Raw genomic sequence first — 22,029 nt, 5'->3', positions numbered from 1 at the left:
AAGCACGAGATCAGGAGACAGCACTCTGGTAAGTTTGATCACAAGTTTTTGTATTGAAAAAGACACATAAACCAACATTTCGGTCCCCCAGTGGGACCTTTCAAAAGGTGGTGCAATGAAATGTTTCATTCATTCATTGCACCACCTTGAGAAAGGTCCCACTGGGGGACCGAAACGTTGGTTTATGTGTCTTTTTCAATACAAAAACTTGTGATCAAACTTACCAGAGTGCTGTCTCCTGATCTTGTGTTTCAAACGGTATCGTATGGTTTATATATTTATATATATATATATATATATATATATATATATATATATATATATACACACAGCCCTGAAGAAGGCCCCCCTAGGGACCGAAACGTCGGGCATATGTGTGCATTTTGGACCCAATAAACCACTTTCATTTGATAATCTCTCATGCTGTACCAGTATATTGAATCTCTAGGGATCCTCACAGGATGCTGAAGCAGGGACTGGTTGACCCACCTGTGATGAAGCAGGGATATCCTCAAAACTTGACCTATTAGGGGCTCTTGAGGACTAGAGTTGGCCAGCCCTGGCCTAATGAATATGTAATTAATGGTCTGTTGCTGTTTTGGCTTGAGTACAGTTATTTTCACGGATTGAATGCTACTTAGTGGACTTGGGTGGGTCTACTTCTGTCAACAGGATATTACCACTTGTAAGGTTTTATATGTTTAAATGTTACTTCTAATTGTGATGGGCAAACTGCGAATGTTCTAGATTGAATATTGTAACTCTCAAAAATGCATACACTGGCGACACACTTTATTCGAGCTCGGCTAGTCCCACGAATTCGGGTATACCCGGGTGTATTGAGGTTTGTGACTGTTTTCTGCCCGAGTGCATTGAGGTATTTTCCAGGCAGGGATTGAAGCATTTTATTCCCGCTGGCTGCAATACTGCACAGTATATATATATATACTGCATTACAATTCATGAATTTATGCCATCTGGTAGACACGCGAAGCATTGCAGCCTATTAAATCCTAATCATTACCATTTAACAGATCAGCCGCCCGTCAGCCAGGCATGAACCCAGGCTGGGAAGGCAAACGCAACGGGGCTTGTCAGAGGTGAGGAGCGGCGCATTCCAGGTATCTGCCAGGTACATTCTGGGTATTTGCTCGAATAAAGTGTGTCGGTGCAGTAATGCAACATTGACCAAACTGGGCGTGGAAAGACTATCAAAAATCATGAGTGTTGGAAAAGCCCAAGGTGTTTCCATATCAATTTAAGATGTGACCTCAGTGAGCAGGGCCAGCATAGGTGACCAGATAGGTGATCCCGAAAGTGCTGCTGCTTCCAAAATGAGCACCCAAACCTCTCCCACCACTCAACAAATTTAGAGCCATGACTTGCCCTACACGCTCAACAAATTTAAGTAACCAACCCGACCCCCTCACTCAACACATTTAGGGCCCAACCACTGCTCCTTACCCTGGTCAGTTCAAAAGTTCAACCTTGTTCTTCGGGAAAACAGTCAGCTGCCAGTGACAATCAGATGAGATGTACATACTGTACCAGTCAGTTGTCATTCTAAAATTATTAAAACGTCTCCTTGGTTGGACATCTCATTTATTTACCCTCTTAAGTATAATGGTCAGTGAGGGTTGGAACCAGCATACAGTATTTGAGGCCTCTTTCCTCTTTGCACCACTACAAAGCCTATTACATCCTTCTTCCCAACACCCATTATACAAAGTTGAGTTTGGAGACTGTTTAGTTGATTAAAGGGTCATCCCTTTGTAGGATCAAAATAACCTGATAAAAGGGACATGATTACTGGGTTAAATGTTCGGGACCAAAGAGAACTTATCACACTGATTCTCCAGGAGTTAACGGGATAGACATGGAAATCACTGTAGGCAAGCAGACAATGGTGTCTTTAGGGGGTACTATTTTGGAGCTTTTATCATACTGACGTCAGCCTTGTGAGCATCTTTAATATGTTGTATTTATATAAGCAGAAGAATAACTGTGCTCTACTAAACCTCACATGGAGAAAATTGCCACAAAGCAATGAGCGCTCACTCTATAAGAGCTAGGGTTCCTTGGCTCTTCTCTAGGCTTCTAGAATAAGAGCTAAGGTTCCATGGCTCTTCTTTAGGCTTCTAGAATAAGAGCTACTGTAGGGTTCCATGGCTCTTCTCTATGCTTCTAGCATAAGAGCTAGAGTTCCTTGACTCTTCTGTTCCTAAAAGGGGGAAGTTCCTCAAAAGCTCCCACATTAAGACACTCGGTCTCAGAAATGGTTTCCATATGCACCCAAGGACTATCTATATGATGTTACCTACCCACGCTCTACAGTGATCATCTGTATTTTCTCACATGTAAGTGATTATTGCTATTACTCTTTTACATTTATTATACTGATCAGTGGTTGTGCCTGTCTGTTCTTCTCATCTATTTATTTAAGGATCCCCGTTTGGGTGAAGAAGAGCCCTAGCTCTTACGGAGTGAGCACTCATTGTTTTGTGGCTATTTTCTCCATGTGAGGTTTAGTTGAGCACAGTGCTTCTTCTTATATAAATACAACATGTTAAAGAAGCTCACAAGGCTGACACCAGTATGATAAAGGCTCCAAAATAGAGGACCCCCTAAAGACACCACTGTCTGCTTACCTCCTGTGGTCTCCATGTCTGTCCCGTTACCTCCTGGGGAATCAGTGTGATGAGTTCACTTTGGTCCAGAACCTTTAACCCAGTAATCATGTCCCTTTTATCAGTGATCATCTGTATTTTGTCACAAGTAAGTGATCATTGTTTGCTATTATTATTGTTACATTTGTTTTAATACTGATCAGTGGTTGTGTTGTTCTGTTCCTGTCTTCCATGTGGTATTTATAGCAGTGAAGGAGATTTCTGAAACAATGTGCTGGGAATGTGCGTACAGCTGGTAAAACGGCTCAATAAAACTTGGACCTCCAATGCAGTGAAACTATTCAGAAAGAGGATTTCGTGTAATATACGCTGGTTTCATAAATACCACTATACAAGCACATCAATGACCAACAACAATATTATTTTTCAGATTGATAATATGTGCTCTATAAAATAAACATGATGGTTCTATGTGATCTTGTAAAAAAGGAAGAACTATCACAATTACAACATCATTTTCATATGGTGCCAACAACATACAGTACAGAGATTTACATTTCCGAAAAAATACAGAAACAGGAGACAAGAACCTCCGCTTACAATGTGACACATTCTTCTTTTACATGTACACATTGCCCCGACTTGTATGCTTTGTTTTAAATACTGCAGCTCACCCTGTATCCTGGTTTCAAATGCTGGTCTCCGTGTCTGTTTTCCAACCCACACAGCACATTGTCTGTGTTTGAGGCTTACGCAGTAACATCATGTACCGTACTGTAGTAGGAATTCTTCAGGCTCCTTTTCTGCATTGCAATGCTGCTCCTTCACTACAGCTTCACAGGTCTGCAGTGAAAGAACGAGGAACTACTGTAACTGAGTGGACAACTCATACGGTATGGTTATTATCCACTAAAGCAGGGGTGTTCAACTCCAGTCCTCAAGCCCCCCCCCCCCAACAGGTCAGGTTTTCAGGATATCCCAGCTTCAGCACAATCAATCATGAGCCACCTGTGCTGAAGCAGGGACTGATTGAGCCACCTGTGCTGAAGCAGAGACTGGTAGAGCCACCTGTGCTGAAGCAGCGATATCCTAGAAATCGTGAGCTGTTGGGAGGTTTTGGGGACTGGAGCTGAGCCTTCCTGCACTAAAGCATGAACACTCTTGCTGCACAGAGTAGCAGCCATTCAACTGCATGATTGGTGATGATGACTAACGCCTCTGATACAGTGGGCGCCTGTTGCCTCAGCGATCTGTGGCCCTGATGTCACAAAGCTGTTTTCGCCCTCATTGGCTGAACCGCTCACGTGACCCGGCCGTCGCCCCGACAAAATCAAATTGTTTTGTCGGCTCCAGATTTTGCCGCGCGGTCGCTCGCGCTCACTATGGCCGGCCCTATAGAGCTGCTGCATTTTGGTCGCGCCGCACCGTCGCTCACACTATGGACGCAGCCCAATGGGAAGCATTACTGTGCTTTAGCGAATATCAATACACAGATATTTACTCATACAATATAAAGAAATAACTACATCTAAAACACGGGATTCATATCTTTGGATCATTCTTCCTCTGAGAAATTTCTGGTCAGTGCATAGGTGGAAATTAGTGCAATTTAAAATTAGATTTCTGTGCACTAATTTTGCCCCCAAAATAGGCTTGGGACACTTCCGTTTTGGAGTTTATTCATCTAACATTGCACTGAGAACACGGATGGAGGTTTATTTTATAACTGCTGCAGTATTATTATATCTATATGTCTATAGATATATCTATAGATATATGTTATTATTATTTTTTACCAGAGTTTCCTTATATTATAACTTAGTTCCTATGACTTTTTAATTAGGGTCACCATTTATTTTGGCATGGAAGGTCCATGGCTTTCTTTTCTAGCAATTAAGAACATTAAAGGGACAGTAAAAGGTTTTATCAAATGACACCCTGCAGGAAACATCACCCCCTTTAGATCACAAATTGTGCTCCCATAGTTCAGACATCTGTGCATTTGCCACAAGAAAGGTGCCACCCTCCGTTTAATTATCATAGGTTAATTAGCCTTGTTTCTGAGGTGTGTGAAGACTGATATATTTGCTATAACATATTATGATGTACTGTATCCACAGTCAAGTGATGTGTTTCCATAACTTGTGATTGATAAACACTTAAGCACAGCACAGCTGTCAAAAAGAATATTTTTCACTGATAGTTTAGATGTGTAGGCCCCGCAGTGGCTTGCTTTGTTGTAATGTATACCTGGCCTCTTCAGTTTGGGATAAACCAGCAGTGTATAGCAGAGGGATGTTCTGCAGGTCTCTCCTGCTCTAAAGACTGGATAAAAGAGAACCAGGTCCGTGTGTATGAACCTGAAAAACTCTATTTGCTTTCTGCTTAACATGAAGTACAACTTTGACATGTTTCAGCATACAGTACTGTATTTTAAATTGTGAGTTTAAGTATTCTAATAAAGTTTGAATAAAATGGTAAATTATTCATAATGTACAGTGGAGTTCTTTAACATTGATATTCACACACAGTTTCTCTTTTCTGGCACCTTCTCACTCCCCATCCCCTTCCTTATAGCCTTCTCCAGTTGTTACCTCCAAACCTTTTCCTCGTCTGCTGCTGGAATTTCCTGTCCTTCACCATCAGATTTTCTAACCATCGTTAATACATTTAAAGATGTCCAGAAACCACGTCCTTAGAGAAGACTATACCAAAGCCTCCTGAAAACCTTACTACTCCTCACCTACCTACTTCAACCCTCACATCTGTGATCAAATGTACTGTAAATGAAATTAAGTCTGACATAGTAGCTTGACTCATGACAAGCAAAGTAGTTATAGAATCAACCATGAGCCTTATCCTCCATTAAACTTCACGTTTCAATAGCACCAACCTTTTCCTTCACTAAACCTATGGTTTCCAATCTACCCTTTCAACATTGCTGATGGGAATCCCCCCAAGTGACAGGAATATATAAATATTTTTTAATCAGGGATAGGTATACCTGATAGATACTCAACTACCTTAAAAAGGTGAAATAAAAAAACTACTTTTTCAAATAAATGCAAGCTATAGAAAGGAAGGAGTCTTCAAATTATTAGCACTCAGGGCAGTTATTTCTTATCCATTTATTCTTGACAAGCATGTCATTATTTTATAGACAATTAAACCTATAAGTTTCCTTTACTGGAAATTGGTGCAATTTTATACACTCCTGAAAACATAAACAAAACTAGAAAATGTCTTCGGCGTTCTATAGGTCAAGTTCCTTACATTACCAGGGAATATGTGGAGCAACTGTTTGCTGTAGGCTGTGATAGCTTTTAATTAGCCAACAGAAGGTCTTATGGATGTATAGATTTGTACGCATGAAGAAGAGACCTGTACGTTTTGTAGACTACTAGAAAAATGATATTTTTTTAATACAGTACCACATAGTGAGATGAGCAAGTAAACCTAATAGGAGAGAGATTTATAACACGGAAAGAAACATGGCCATAATACAATTTTAAATGCCATAAATTTGTGGATTTTTTCATCAAATTGTCAGAGAATTCTTAAACTTCAGTTAAAAATGACTATGTCTGGCCAATTTAATTCTTACAATATTGTTTGGTATTATATGAGTCGATAAATAAGCCTAGTTTCCTGCAATGAAGTTATCCAGAAATGCGGCTTTTGTCTTTCACAACGATCAAGCGTAGTCTTGAAGTCCAATAAAAAAGGTAAACACCGAATCCCACTTCAACTCTCACATTATTGCGACTTAAAAGAGGTATGTTTAATATAATATCACAAACGGCAAAAACCTTTCCATGTGACAATGACAATCTCATTTGCAACAATGTGTCCGAAGGTTGAAAAACCAAAAACACTGCACAAAACTCCCTTTTCTCAAAAAGGCTGTGAAGTACGAACATTTATATGAACAGCATGGATACCGTGGAAAGCCAATCAAAAACGTATTGTGCAATGAATAATTATTACTGCCACTTAGATGTCTAAGTAAAGCTACAGGTTGTTATTGTGCAGTGTTTGTTACTGTGGCTACCAATTTATTTTCATTTGAAATATTTAATTTCTCTAAAATGCTTCAAGCAAATTGTCAGAAAATGAAGTATAAGTTTCAAAATAATACATTTAGTGTTTTGTATCCAGAATCCCGACGATGAGATGTATAGTATAATTTTTCTTTATCACTTAAAAAAAAGAAAAACATTATTTCAAGATGGGGGCTGCACCGATTCGGTATAATCGTCTGGCAGATCTAAGGCAAGACGGCAAAAAGGTACCTCCAAAATTCCATCAGAATCAGTCAAAGTGTTTGGCCTGTGGAGAGAGAACACACAAACACACAACCAAAGTACACATAGTCTAGTTGATGTCTTCACTTTGCTCTCTCATCCAATCCCTTTACTCGCTCATCCAATCCCTTTGCTCACTCATCCAATCCCTTTGCTCACTCATCCAATCCCTTTCCTCGCTCGTCCAATCCCTTTGCTCACTCATCCAATCCCTTTGCTCACTCATCCAATCCCTTTCCTCGCTCGTCCAATCCCTTTGCTTGCTCATCCAACCCCTTTCCTCGCTCGTCCAATCCTTTTGCTTGCTCTTCCAATCCCTTTTCTCACTCATCCAATCCCTTTGCTCACTCTTCCAATCCCTTTCCTCGCTCGTCCAATCCTTTTGCTCGCTCATCCAATCCCTTTTCTCGCTCATCCAATCCCTTTTCTCGCTCATCCAATCCCTTTGCTCGCTCATCCAATCCCTTTGCTCGCTCTTCCAATCCCTTTCCTCGCTCGTCCAATCCTTTTGCTCGCTCATCCAATCCCTTTTCTCGCTCATCCAATCCCTTTGCTCGCTCATCCAATCCCTTTTCTCGCTCATCCAATCCCTTTGCTCACTCTTCCAATCACTTTACTCGCTCATCCAATCACTTTACTCGCTCATCCAATCATTTTATCTATGAACAAATCTTTCGACGGTCCGTCAAAATATTACAAACTCTGGCATACAGTATCTATTCTTCTTCAGCGGAAGTATGACTGCCAGAACGTTGAACATAATTTGGAACGAGTCTTGACACCATCATCTCAAAAATGACAAATCTTTTAAACAAGCTAATGAAGAATAAAATCCAGGGCTTTATAAACAAATGGGCGCATGGTCCTCCCAGGTGAGACCCCATCTGTGTAATTCTTGTTTCCTAGTCACATGTACTGTACTTAAGAGGAGACTTTTCAGGGTCTTGAAAGTTTGCCGTATGGTAAAAGATCTAATTATCACAAAGTCAATCATATTGGTCAGCAGCAGGGAATCCCCAAACTGCAATACACAAACAATGATAAGATCAGTATGTCTGTTATTGGTTAGTACAACTAATTAATAGCAAATTAATAGATCAATCCTTGTCCGTGTACTTACACTGGCGACACACTTTATTCGAGCTCGGCTAGTCCCACGAATTCGGGTATACCCGGGTGTATTGAGGTTTGTGACTGTTTTCTGCCCGAGTGCATTGGGTTATTTTCCAGGCAGGGATTGAAGCATTTTATTCCCGCTGGCTGCAATACTGCACAGTATATATATATATATACTGCATTACAATTCATGAATTTATGCCATCTGGTAGACACGCGAAGCATTGCAGCCTATTAAATCCTAATCATTATCATTTAACAGATCAGCCGCCCATCAGCCAGGCATGAACCCAGGCTGGGAAGGCAAACGCAACGGGGCTTGTCAGAGGTGAGGAGCGGCGCATTCCAGGTATCTGCCAGGTACATACTGGGTATTTGCTCGAATAAAGTGTGTCGGTGCAGTAAAATAAGAAAATCCTCCTGCAACTGAAACGGCTAAACGCATCACATAGCATTAAGAAGCCCTCTGCTTCTGTGTTGGTTGCTCTGACAAATTCGGAAGTGCAGGGTTTCTGACCTGGCTTTGGGGGATATTCAACAACACAGCAAAAGAGTGGAATAAATTGCACTGAAGGAAACATGCTGTTTCAAAGGGAGATGCCTAAGGGGAAAATGAAATGTTTATAAAGCGTAGAGTACTTAGATGTTCTATTTTTAAAGGGATAGACAGGCAGACAGCCTGCACTTTATTTTATTAACACATCGCATTGATGTGCAGCTCACAATTCCCATATATCTGCAGTATATTGCAGGCGAAATTAAATCTTGCATTAGGATTTTGTTATATAAGGCGATACAGCTACTTACGTTAAATAACCCCAATTATTTATGGAGCTAAGAGTTCCTTCTTTCTAGTTACAGTAAATGCCTTAATAGCGGAATCCCCTTTTCTTCCTTGATTTATAACCATATCAATGGGTGCTCTATATGGCTACGCTCCTCTTGGCTCTCGTGGAAGGCACTGAGTTGAAGACACTGTTTCGTGGTAATTGTAAGCAAAAATAATTAGAAATAAACCATACTGTATGCCACTTGAAGATCAAATGTAGGAAGGCACCTTCTTACAGCTGGGAACCAGCATCACTTTTCCCTAAAGACCACTAATTGAAGGTCTCAACAACCCAAAAACAGTCCAGCATCTCTGGAAAGGACCAGCCACCTGCCCAAGCTGTGAGGTTGTCTTCCCCTAGTTTTAAGCCCCACTCAAATTATTTAAATGTAAATCTTTTTCAAATGGCACATATAATTGGGGCCAAAAACCACAGTAATCCCTTCTTGGCGACCTAAGTGGAATATGTGTACAGTTAAACAAAGAACTGAAACATGCATTTTATCAAACCAGCCTTTGCTACCATTGTGAAGATCCCAGTATCTAATAATCAAACCTCATGCATTACTAACAAACTGCAACACAGCTTTGTTGAAACTACTCCTGCCGCACACCATCGACACAATACACCCCACTATTTCAGTCAGGGGACCACTTCAGATAAAAAATAATATTGCCCTAGGAAAACTAATAGGAGCTTGTTCCATATCATCAATAAAATCCAGCACTATTTATGATGGTGAGGGGGTTCCCAGGCCAATAATAAAGGTATTATGCCCGGCTGGGTGCCCCTGAGCCATATTGGGGAGTTGAAGTGTCAGCTCTGCAACCCAGTTATGGCATGTGCACTGTATTGTAATAAAGATGTATGTGTGTGTTTTACTGGTCCAGGAGTGCTAACCAGCAGAGGTTCACAGGGCATGAGTTTCAGGGATGATTATACGGTAAAGTGTTGTCAGGGTGTGTTTGGGTAGAAGGGGGCCTGACTTGCTGGTTACCGCAAAACATGTACCCAGGAATCCTACCAGATCCTTGGAGACACGAAGACACAGACAACCGGACAAAATCCTCCCTAGGAAGCAGTTAGCGGCTCATTGCCAGATCTCCCTGCTTCAGCACAGACCAGAACAGTAAGACCTGGCAGAGGGAAATCACATTCCAGGGTCCCCCGGTATATGCCCAACCCCCCAGAACCCAGTGTAGGGGTTCACCAGGTATAAGGTGGCGAGAGTAAAAATGTCTTTAAGTTCAGCGCTTGCGGAATAAAAGCGGCAGTGTGCTAACTTTGGTTAGAAAGCTCCTAGCGCTCTGAAACTTGCTGTGCACGTAGTTCAGGGAGGAACATGTAAAACGACCATAGCGTAGGTTTTAATGTATACATTTTATAAAAATTGATAAATCAAAGTCTCCCTCAAATAGTGTATTAAACATGATAGGCACATTTGGGCTTTCATTCAGACCACCGGGGACCGGGAAACACTCATTTATTGTAGCCCCCACCTCGTCTAGTGAGTCACAGAATGAGCTGAAGATGTGCAGCTCTGGACTTGATGCCACAATGTCTGTAGAAGTTCGGAGTTGAAAGGGGCCAGTGTCCCCAAGGTGTCAGTTGGGGAGGCGTTCCTCAAGTACCCCCATCCTAGTGTAAAGTCCGGGCAGTTTGGCAAATGGTGGCCAGCCCAGATTAGTGTCGCCAGGTAGAGGGGCTGGGTCTCATATGTTAAGAAGCAAAGGTGCTAGGTTGGCGCATGCTCTTAGCAGAATGAGAAGCCCCCTCTGCCAGGTTTCTAAAGTATTGGCAACTTCGGGATAGGTGGGAAAAGTTATTCCCATGGAGAGTGGAGAGATTGGCTGCACTGGTTAGGTATAGGGTTTTGAACCTTATAAAAAACTCTGCAGCCCATCAGGAATCAGATTCACCTAAGAAACATCTACAATTCATCAAGCTTCGTAAGATCTCCAGATTCCAAGGGCCATTACCGTGGTGGTGGAACGAAGGAAGCAGCTCTGTCAGAGTACACAGCGGTGGCAATGTCGAGGATCCGGCTTTTTAATTGGCTGTCCCTCGTAGTCTTCTACCCATACTGAGTAGACTTAAGGGACACCAGCTTGCTGGCGGACCTCCACCCTATCCATATTAATGCAGGTGCCTATCACCCATTCTCCCATGATAGAGCAAATAAGTGACTTAGTAATAAACTCCTTATGGCAAGTCTTACGCTGCAGGTAATCGGTAACAGCTAACCTCAGCCACTCATGGCGATGGTCCTCTATGTCCTGCATTATGTGTTCAGGGACATAGGGGAAGTGATACCCATGGGACTGTCGGAACCTAGCTCCTATGGCCCGGTCAGCCCTACGTAGATTAAGCACCTTCCGGTCAGCTCCCTGGCCGGGTAGTACCCAAAACCCTGGATCTTTTGGGTTTATTCTTCTCTTTAGACTTTCAGAGCCCATTTACATGGGTCAGGTGACAGAGACTCAGATCTTGCACTATCAGATCTGGCATACACAGGTGAAAGGGCATTAGATGACATAGAGGGTGAATACATTGTTATAGACACCTCTGACTGAGACCCCGAGGACCTCCTAAATGAGAGATAGGATCTTCTACTCCCTGGCCTCTTAATACATCTGGACACTGGTATTTCTCCTCAGACTCCTCAGAGCTTTCAGTCAACCATCTCCCCTCATTCACATCCTCTGGAAACTTAGTTAACACAAAAGGCTGCACAGTAGGATCTACATAATTTACCCTCTGTGAACCACAGGTTGATGATGGGGCAATGGCAGGGGCAGAATGGGCCCCATCAAAGTCTTGAATGTTCAACACAGGGTTAGTGGCAGATGGGGTAGCTATCATTAGGGCCGGTGAAGGGGATTTAAACACGTTAACTGGGGTATGGAAAGGAGCTTTCCTTTCCCTTCAACTGAAGACTTTGCCTTGGATGCGGCCACTCATTAACCCCTTCCCTGTCTTGCAGGGTGCGGCATCAGTGCCTGGACACGCTTCTCCCCCTTTGAACAGTCAGCCTTCACCAGGCTGGTGACATCTGTTGGAGGCAGGCCCACACTCAACGCTTGTGGGCCCAGCGGTTGTGCAACCTACTCCGCGGACGCCATTTTGGTGACGTCATTGCTGAGTGACAGTCGGCCGAGACCACGGAGTAGCTCACGCCTGGCGCCATTGATGACGTAATTTCCGGTGAGACTGAAAGTTCGTCACCGAGCTGCGAACCGAACGAGTCTGCACCCGGCGCCTCAGGCAAGCAGGCCGCAACTGGAGCAGCCGCAAAGTAAGGGCTGGGCGGCTCACCCATATCAAGGTAGGAGACGTCCATCAGTTCTACCGCAGGCAGCATACGGACATCTCCGACGTCATCTGGGATGGCAGATATCGTCGGACGCTCCAGAACCTCCACAGCCTTGTGGAAGGACGCTTCTGGACCTGAACTCATCATGGATGGACAGGTACATGAAGATCTCTGCTCCGCAGGGTCCGCCTGGTAGAGGTCTTCATAAAGGGGGGACACCTCCGCCATGACGCGATGACGGGGCAAGTCAATCGCCCGGACGATCAGACGTATGGAGCTACCATGCTCCGCAGTCTCCCGAGGACTCACACCTGACACCCCTGGGGCAGTCAACTCACCCTTGTCAGCATGGGGAGGTACCAATCTCAAGCCTGGGACCGTTGTATTCGTTGTTGTAGGCCGGACTGGCCGTGGTAGAGCACCGCAGGGTCCGCAGCAGCAGCTGAGGTAGTGGCAAGTGGCACGGAACCACTGGAGCTTCTGGACACATTTATAAGGGCACGCAGGCCCACAGCATCCGTGGCAGGAAACAGGAATGGAACCGCACCCGTCGGGTTAACGGTTCGCAAGGTAGGCACACATAACTCTGCAGACACAGGGCTGGTAGGCCGCAAATAGTAGGTGCCACAGTGCTGGAACCGCGCATTCAGGCCTACAAGGCTACCAGGCAAGCGAGAGTGCGCACACACAGCGCAGGTGGATTTGCTCTCCAACCGTCACCATCAGGTAGCCACCTGGGTGTTAGTAGTTGGAAACTTCTAAATCCACTGATTCACTAGAGGCAGCCATTTACAGTGATTTCTCATACAAGTTTAGCAGCTCTTCTCACTTCCACAGCTTCCACAGATGAATGAGCCTTCAGAGGCAGGGCTAAGTCCTCCCAGCGCTAGCCTCTCTAGGATTGGCTGAAGAACTCGCTGATAGATCCTCCCCTGGGTGGAATTAGAGGCAGGGCTGGAACAGAGTATGATCTGCTCCTACTGAACCAGGCACGTTTAGGGGCAGGGCCAAGCTTTGGCACCGAAGGATGCAATTGAGCTTTGCAACTTTTGCAAGTTTTTGCAATTGCAAGCCCATGCGGTCTACTGCTCTGGCGGGAGCGCCATTTTGGATATCTTTAATGCGCGACCACCACGTGGTGGCAGCCATTTTAGATCGCACATGAGGTGCACATGATCCCTGCCTCATACAACAGAGCCTGTCCCTTTTTGGTAGTAACAAATTGGGGTACACACTTCCAGAATAGTTTTCCCTTCTGGAAGCCTCTAATACAGAACATAGCATTAGCAAAGTGGGTGTCATGTTACCACGGACGCACTGTCCAGTATGACTCCTTCACTTTACGGGGTACGCCCAGCACGGTGGCGCTAGTTTACTGTACTCCTCCCATGTTTACCCCCTCGGAGGGTCAGGGTGTTGCCGGGTGCACCACTCCTCAACAACTAATGCAGCAGGTGGTCCCCTATATGGCAGAGTATACAAATCAGGGTACATGCTCCCAGGAGTCACACAGTCTCCTGGTGGGAGCCCCCTCAGATAATCTGGACATGGAGCGTGGGGGTCATGCTACGATCAGACACACTGTCCAATGCGTCTCCCCCACAACACAATGTCCACACAGTACACGTACAATTTTCAATATATCATCCTGTTTTACCCCCTCTGAGGGTCAGGATGCTGCAGGAGACCTGATCTCAGCAAATAATGCAACAGGGGTTCCTTAATGGCTGCGATCACAGATTGGGGTACACGCTTCCAGGACACACAGTCCTGTTGGTTGCCCCAATATAGAACATAATTGGGTGAAGGGTATACATGCTCCCTGATGCTGGATGTCACCAGGGTGCGCCCCAACACCATCCATTAAGGATGGTTCAGGGATGGTTCAGGGATTTCTTATCTCTCCACCAGGCAAGCCCAGTGAGGATTCCCCCTTTCCCGCACAGTCTATGTGCTTGGTGCCCAGGGGCTCCCCCATACATAATGAGGCTTACCCTTGGCCCTCTTGCTCCAAAATGAACTATGGGTGCCCAAGGGTCCCTGGCATTATACCATCAGGGGCCCTGGCCCTCTCTGCATTTGCTGCTTTCTGAAAGCCTGTCCTGACTCACTCCGCAGCGCCTCCAAATGTAACCCATGCCCCCCCCCCCTCTGGGAGAAGAACTGAATTACTCTCTTATTTTGGTGCTGAGGCATACCTGCTGGTTCAGGAGAGCTGAGTAGCCGCGATGGTAAGGGGCAACAGGACAGGCTTTTGTGGTCTCTGGGTTCTTGCTCACTGCACTTCTTACCCCTCCTGCCCTGGAACTGACACCCAGGCAGAGGTATAGTGAACCAGGCAGAGGTATAGTGAACGAGTAGGTTTATTGGACATGCTACAGTAGCTCTTCATACAGCATAGTTCTTACAGTCCAACGTCCCAGGACATTAGGATGGTGCTGGCCCAATAGTATGGGGCCTTGAGTCTTGGTGGTCTTCAGACCCTTAGGCCTGAGGTGGGCCAGCTCATCCATGCAATTGGAGAGGCTGACAGCCCATGCTTTCACCTTGGAAGGCAGAGCAAGACTGCTCTAACTTTGCAACCCCCACTGGCTAGCTTGAGGAAGGGGCGGGCTCATGGACTGTACCCATCACTGATAGGCTTACACAGGCCATGAGTCACCACCTTACTTCCATCACTTACAAGTGGGCGGAAAGAGTGGGGTCAATGGCCCATTGATTAACCCATGAAGGTCCTGAACTTACTAGGGACTTACATCACAGATACACTATGGGGGGGAAAAGAGAGGTACTTATGGACATGCCATTGTAGAGACAAATAGAAGAGGTCCCTATAAAGAATCAATGTTACTAGTGCTGGATAAGATCTGAAATTGTTCTAAAAAGTCCCTACAGCGGAATGGTAGAGACCTGGAAGCCAAATATAGCTAAATATGGTAACATTACCTTGATATACTGTTGCGGCCGAGTTTATTCTAACTTTTGCCTGGTCTCGGCCGTGACAGAAAACGGGCGCATGCCGGGGTGTCCCGGGCACGCGCCGGAGCCTCGGAGGATCGGTCCTCCGATCGAGGCACCCCCCTCCCGTCTCCGGGTCCACCGGGACCCCCGGAGCCCCGCACCGCAATCCCCCACATCGCGGGACACCAGGGCTCCCTTCGGGGAGCCCAGGGCACGCACGCCGTGCGCGCACGCTCCCGATGAAGCGTGACCGCGCATCAGTGATGCGCGGCACGCCGAGGGAATTCACTGCAAAAGCCGGGACACCTCGCGGCTTGCGGCTCTAGCCGATGTAAAATAAAACGTGACGCAACTGTACTGCATTGATGCTTTGAAACGCTTGTTTAAAATATCTCTATAGGTGTCAATTGTAAGGCAAAATGTTTGTGTCCCTCACAACATAGACCCCTGTGCTGGACAAAAATCGCCCCAGAATTAGCAAAGAAAAAGTTACTATTTAATCAATTACTGTAACTTTGCTGCTTTAATATGATGGTGTTTTGTGTTTATTGATGTATTTAAGTGTACAATTATTGCCTAGTTTTGCAGCCAGACTTTGATACTGCTAACATTGAGTGTCTTTCTCTGTGTTATCTGGTTCTTTAGTAAAGGGGTGTTGTTTACTGAAGTTGTGTAACCCCTCTTTTCTGTCTCCTTAGACTGACTCCTATTCGTTAAGGTGAGGGCCCAAGTCCTACTCCCCATTATAACAGTGCTATCCCCCGTGCTGGGCATGTGGCCCAAAGGTCAGACAATAGACCAGGACACCTTGAATAACAAAACGTATTTATAGAAAACCCATATTGCCACAGATATACAGACATAACAGTGATCCCCAATCGGAGGATCAGATACACAATATTACGGTATTAATAAAATGATGCGCCAATGTCTCCCTCAAGTCCCCATGACCCCATATTATGAGGGGCCTATTGAGTTTTTGCCGGCACTATGTTGGAGCTCTTAGTAACTGTGGATGTAACACGTGGCAGGTCTGTTCTTCGCAAAGCCTTCAGTACCTTTGTCTGTGACTGAGGATTCCCTCGTTCATTACTCACAACACCGGTAACCCGCTTGGTTATTGATCATCCCAACCTCCAACAGACCATCTCAGCTCTCTCTCTCTCTCTCTCTCTCTCTCTCTGCGACCGCTTGTGTCTCCATGCATCTCTATTTCTCTGCACATTCTGCTGGGCATCCTTGCAGGAAGGACTGACCCCGAGTTTCAGCCAGTCCATCCTGAAATGTATGTACAGTATATCTTTATTTATATAGTGCCATTCGTGTATATAGCGTTTCACAGCAATAATACACTTGATAATCATATAAATAACAAATAATACAAAAAATACATAATGGGAAGAAGTGCTTTCAGGCATAAAAGTGACATTTAGGAAAAAGAGTCCCTGCCCGAAGACATTACAATCTAATTGGTAAGTGCGTCTGCAACGGGCCAAGATTTATGTACGAGGTGTATAGCATCAGCCACGGAGCTACTCATGCTTCATTCAGGAGAAGTATTTTTTTAGATGGGTCAGAGGGGGAGCTAGAGTATTCCAGAGGTGTGGGGCAGTCAGTGAAAAAGGCTCCCTGTAGGACGACCACCATGTGCTGTTGCAGCCACCTCTTAAAGATTCCTTAAAGAAAAATATAATGTGAGGTCCAATTAACCCACATAGGTTGCACTCGCGTTACCTTAGATGACGCCCATGAGCATGCTGCAAATTCAAATAAATTCACATTACATACTGAAATACTCAGCCATATCAGCTAGACAGTTCCACTGTGGACATGGCTGAGCAGGCAGCACCTCTGCTGCTGGAACCAGTGCTCCTGCTTCTGATGCCTGAAGAACCCGAAGTCTCACGTTCACCGAGGAGGAACTTGAGACTCTTATTAATGGAGTGGTGGACAACTAAAAAGTATTGGGTGCTTTGTGCTCATGCACCAGCACTGCAGAGAAACAGGATTTGGGGCAGGATCCAGAATACACGAGTTTGTGGATCAGGGCCTCTATATATTCTACTGCTTAAATGTTCTAGAAATAAACAAAAATGTTAACAAAACGCTGCTAATGCTAATCAAATGTATCAAAATGTGCTTATATGTGCCTAAGTTCTGTATGAAATTATTTGATTATAATATGTCCTTTTTTCTCAGGACCATCAATCAGGTAGACAGCCATCACCCGTGACTGCAGAGCCAGTGGGGGAAGAACAGACTGAGAAGGAGACGATTACCCTAATCTTCAACTCCTCCTGCTGCTGCTACTGTCCCAGCTATACCTCCTGCTGCCCGTGTTGTAGCTCTTGCTTCCCAAGTTGCAGCTCTACAGTATATTGCAGTCATTGCCTGAAGCAGCTGAGCCAGTCGGTGAAGACCACGCTGAGGAGATGATCACCCTCATCCTCACTGAGATTCCTCTGAAGAATTTCGATGATCCTCCTCCCTCTTACCCTGCTGCTCCACCTGCTCCAGCCACAGCTCCTGCTGCCCCTGTTGTAGCTCCCACTGCCCCAACCGAACCTCCTGCTGCCCATATTGCAGCTCGCACTGCCCCAGCCGAACCTCTTTCTGCCCATATTGCTGCTCCCACTGCCCCAGCCGAACCTCCTGCTGCCCATATTGCAGCTCCCGATGCCTCAGCCACACATCCTGCTGCCTGTATTACTGCTCCTGGTTCTCCAACTGTTGAAGCAGCTCCAGCCGCTGCTCCTTCTGCAGCTCCTACTGCACCCATATGTATGAAGCAAAGTACTGGTCCTATGTGTATTGGAAATTTATTTACTTAAAATCCCTTTATTGGTATACGTTAAAATGAATTGGAACCAGATAGTAAGTTACAGTAGAAGTTTAGTTAAAAATTATAGTACGTCGTGCGTTAGTCCACGTAGGGGCTAAAATATACACAGCGTAGTAAGCTGGTGAGACAGCACAACCAGTAGTTATGCGTATTACTTTGTCCTTATATGGACCGAGAAAAAAACCCAGTTACAAATAAGTAACTGGTTATACTGCACGACGAACTGGGATAAAACAGAAACACAAGTCAGAGGTACCCAGTCAGTCCTTAACTGACAAGTGCTTCTGTTAAAGTCATGACGTCAATGGATAGCATCCGTACAAATGACATATATACGTTGTAATACGTTCAGAGTCTATATAGTCAATTCATAAAAGCCCATAAACATATACTCTGACACCAAATTATTGGTAATTGTTAGCCTGAAAAGCCTGTTGCCATATTCCTGTGTAGAGAATAGAGACAGTGATGGGGTTAATGCAATATCAAAACATATCCCAATATGCAGTGCACGTGAGGATAAGTTAACCATACTTATAAGCATGGGTCCACAAGAGATGTTAATGCAAAATGTACTATAAAATTGTAATGAGCTCCTGTAGCTCCACGCACATAGTACACACAGGCTGATTGACTATTAGTGCTCAAACCTGCAAATCGGCAGAGTAACCAAGCTGCTGGAGTGTGTAGCAGTAAAAATGTAAGCACTTTCAAACAAGTAGTAATACTGTGAGGAGGATAGTACCGTTACCCGCATAGTCTAACCCTGAATGTTATTAACTACACATAGGGATGGGAGAGAAGATATAGAGGTCCCTGCAAACCAATATATACTGTTCCTGCAGGGAGATTTAGCAGCATAATAATGCTGAGTGAACGGATCATCAGCTCCTGAATGCTGTCCCTTGAAAAAATACCTCTACATCACCAGGGCCATCTTAACAACATTAGGGGCCCCAGGGCAAAGCAGTGCACGGGGTCCTGCCTACACTGTTGCTCCCAGCCTCCCACGCGCTCACTAGCAGCAGCAGGCACCGGAAGTACTGCACTGCTAGGCTGCATGTGGTTGTGACGCAAGACGTGGTGCCGGGCGGGCAGAGGGCGAGTGGAGCTGGGGTACCGAGCGGGGGGAGAGCGAGCGGAGCTGGATGCCGGGAGGGGGGGGGAGAGCGAGCAGAGCCGTGGTGCCGGGCGAGGGGAGAGCGAGCCGGGGTGCCGGGTGGGGGGAGAGCGAGCAGAGCTGGGGTGCTGGGCGTGGGGAGAGCATTGGTGGGCACGCATGGGCTGGGCACGTGGGCCCCCCCTATGCTGTGGGGCCCCCGGACAACTGCCCAGCGTGCCCATACGTTAAGACAGCCCTGTACATCACATGGGAGGAAGGGAAGGGGGAGAGGAAAGAAAAGTACGAGATCCCTCAATCACTTATCTGTGCTTTCCCTATAGGACCGCGATCCGAGATGTCTGTGTGCCTGTATTGGTGCAGCTCGCGCTCCTCCGCCGGCGTCCCAGTCAAGCCTGTGTCAGTCTGCAGGCTGCCAGAGTGCGTGTCGCAGCGCGTGACGTCATGACGCTTGCCCTCTGATGTACGTTTTGCTTTTGCTTCTTCCAGAGGGGGATCCCTCTCTTTAAAACAGTACGTTGATTGACTGCGACTTAGCCCAAAAATCCCTGGAATTCACATCGGCATGAGCTCCTGGCCGCTGCCGTACTTTCCACTCAGAAATGGTGCTGAAACGAGGATCTAGAAGACATTCCAGCTGAAATACCTGGAGCTGTCCAGTGCTGAAGTTGTGACTTAAAAAATATTTTGGTTTTAAATGTCCTGCAGCGTTTTTCCTTGCAATTTCCGCAAGGCATCTTTGGGTCTGGTCCGACTCGTTCTTGCCCTTAGGGCAACTTGGACTTTTGGATCTTAGAGGGGACACATGTACACTTCTGGGAACACCTAGCCACCCCCTCTGGAACACCGGGTATAGCACAGGAACATACGGGAATACCCTTCTGGGATGGCGACTAGCTGTCTTAAACCCTTTGGGACAGGCAGTCCCACAGCTCATCTGCCAACCCGCAGCGTTGGGAATTTTATCTCTAGCCACTCACACACTTTGCCAGGTTTGTGAAAGCTGGCACCTATGGCTTCAGAAAAGTGAGAGGGCACGTGCACAAACCGCCATCTTGCCCACTTACTATTCAAAGCCCCCCACAGGCTCAGTGCCTCCAAGTATAGGAAGGTGACAACTGGCCAGGCTGGTCAGCTATCAGTCCAGGACGCGGGTACTTGACTTAGCAGTTTCGCCTGAATAGCTTTCACACCTCTGGCAGCTAGTGTCACTTTGATCTACAGACTGGGCTGAGACTCACTGGCACCAAAGCCCAGGTAGTCAGGAGCCCCCCCCCCCCACCCTGTCCCCCCCTTCATCCCCCCTGTCCCTAGGAGGAAAGACACTGCTGCTTAATAAAATATACTTTTATACATTCTGATGCTAAATAAAATGTGTTACAGTTCTTTGGTGTATGAAACAGAGTGTATAAACTAAACTGTTCCTCTTACAGCAGCCTTTATTTCTGACACACAGCAAACTAGACTTCTAAACATTTTAACTTTACTTTTAAAACTCTGACAACCTTATCTCTGGCTAGAGTAACACCCAAACCTTTATACTAGGTTTAGGGAGTCTGGGCACACACTGGGCATCCCAACATTACACCCCTGGCACACACAGAGGAGACAAGTACAGCCATCGAACCAGCCCAGAGAGGGACTTCCACTGAGAGATATGCACTTTCAACCCAGGAACCAGCACTAACTGGGGACAGGTTTAGGGGTACCTTATCCCCCGTGCCCCATTTACCTTTCCTCTTTGTGCTGCAGCAGGACATCCTGGTGGTGAGTCGCAAGAATGTTTTCAGGGTATGAGTTTGCCCGGACCAATGTGCTTTGATATATCTGAGAATCTTACTTGATTCCCGGATACATCTTTTGGGGTATGCTGTTACTTTGGAACCCCGATACATAGACACATTCTGTAAAGTCTTTCTCTGGCAAACCCACCCTGAAACTTACAGCCTAGAAATCTCCTGGTCCCAGCACCCTCCGGAAAGGCAAAACACAGAAAAATCTTTAATGTCGCATAATTCGCACACAGTCACAGTAATGCATGCACAGTACACAGGCCAAAGAGCTGACTCTCTAGGACCCCAAAACACAGTTCAGGGGCAACCAAGTGGGCTAAACCTTTATTATAAAGCCTGGTTACACCCTCACCGTTACAAACTGTGTGTGACTACAAGTTTTGTTCCCAAGTTCTGGCACTTGGTAATTATTGTTAGTATATTTAGACACATTATTGTACACCCATACTTAATACAGTCAACATTATACACCATTTTAGGCCAGACAAACATATCCTACACTCCCTTTAATCAGTAAAAACCATAGTAAAGTTTATTACATGAACATGACACTTTATCAGATGCCTCTGTTGATGTGTTTCAGACATTTATATGATCCGTATTATATAGCTTTGTATGTATGTAATTAAAGGGTTAAGTCCTACTCTCAGTACAATTATTTGCGTAGCACGTAAGACCTGTCCCTTTTCCTTGCAGGCTATTCCCTGAAATAACACTATGATAATGATGATCTGGATGTGAGTAATGGCAGGTGTTAATGTGACCTAATTATCGTAGTGTTATATCCATGCGCTAATATGAACAGAGATTTGTGAATCTGCAATGTTAGGTTAATGACTCATTAGTATGTGATTTACATAAGTAAGCCAGACGTCCGTTAAAATGTATCGATACCACTAAAACTGTCAACATTTGATGCAGGTTACTCCCCATTGTGCCCAAAACAATGTGGAGAGTCAACGGACTTGTTACATATGCTGTGATCTTGCCCTCAGATTGCATCTCTTTGGGTGAAAATTAGAGATTGGCTACAGAGGATTTTGGGCCTCACTATCCCATTAGGCCCAAGGCTATTTCTCTTAAATAGACGGACGCAAGGTCTATCCAGGGTTGAAAGCAAACC

The 22,029-nt window shown here is 45.4% G+C and overlaps 1 long non-coding RNA gene across 1 annotated transcript in view; it reads right to left on the bottom strand.

Annotated features, from left to right (window-relative positions):
• LOC142467100 (uncharacterized) overlaps window positions 1-22,029 on the bottom strand; it is a 99,290-nt gene that overhangs the window by 6,820 nt on the left and 70,441 nt on the right. Inside the window, exon 3 of the long non-coding RNA XR_012788309.1 lies at window positions 3,302-3,470. This is a non-coding gene — a long non-coding RNA (uncharacterized LOC142467100). The remainder of the gene's footprint in view (window positions 1-3,301; window positions 3,471-22,029) is intronic.

The sequence above is a fragment of the Ascaphus truei genome, chromosome 1, assembly GCF_040206685.1.
Source record: "Ascaphus truei isolate aAscTru1 chromosome 1, aAscTru1.hap1, whole genome shotgun sequence".
Taxonomy (NCBI): domain Eukaryota; kingdom Metazoa; phylum Chordata; class Amphibia; order Anura; family Ascaphidae; genus Ascaphus; species Ascaphus truei.
The sequence above is the reverse complement of the archived record's forward strand: the minus strand, read 5'-3'. Positions and strand labels throughout refer to the sequence as shown.